Source organism: Rhincodon typus, unplaced genomic scaffold, assembly GCF_021869965.1.
Source record: "Rhincodon typus isolate 14 unplaced genomic scaffold, sRhiTyp1.1 hic_rhity00006174, whole genome shotgun sequence".
NCBI classification, from domain to species: domain Eukaryota; kingdom Metazoa; phylum Chordata; class Chondrichthyes; order Orectolobiformes; family Rhincodontidae; genus Rhincodon; species Rhincodon typus.
This window is the reverse complement of record NW_025971812.1, coordinates 2,297-2,807: the sequence shown is the minus strand read 5'-3', so window position 1 is coordinate 2,807 and position 511 is coordinate 2,297. Positions and strand designations below refer to the sequence as shown.

The 511-nt window shown below is 54.6% G+C and overlaps 1 protein-coding gene across 1 annotated transcript in view; it reads right to left on the bottom strand.

Annotated features, from left to right (window-relative positions):
* The window catches only part of LOC125482129 (multiple epidermal growth factor-like domains protein 10), a gene marked incomplete at both ends in the record, with an annotated part of 9,852 nt that overhangs the window by 7,158 nt on the left and 2,183 nt on the right, over positions 1-511 (bottom strand). The window lies entirely within an intron of this gene.

Here is a 511-nt window from a genome sequence, read left to right as displayed (position 1 = left end):
TCCCTCCTTCCCTCCCTCCATCAGGTACCCCTGTTAAAGAGTGTGTCTCTCTCTCTCTCTCTCCCTCCTTCCCTCCCTCCATCAGGGACCCCTGTTAAAGAGTGTGTCTCTCTCTCTCTCTCCCTCCTTCCCTCCCTCCATCAGGTACCCCTGTTAAAGAGTGAGTGTCTTTCTCTCTCTCTCCCTCCTTCCCTCCTCCATCAGGGATCCCTGTTAAAGAGTGAGTATCTCTCTCTCTCTGTCTCTCCTTCCCTCCTCCATTTGGGATCCCTGTTAAAGAGTGAGTATCTCTCTCTCTCTGTCTCTCCTTCCCTCCCTCCATTTGGGACCCCTGTTAAAGAGAGAGTATCTCTCTCTCTCTCTGTCGCTCTCTCTCGGTATCTGTCTCTCTCCCTCCCTCCATTTGGGACCCCGTTAATGAGCGAGTGTCTCTCTCTCCCCCCAACTCCCTCCACTGGGGACCCTCTCTCTCCTTCCCTCCCTCCACTGGGGACCCCCCCTGTTAAAGAGG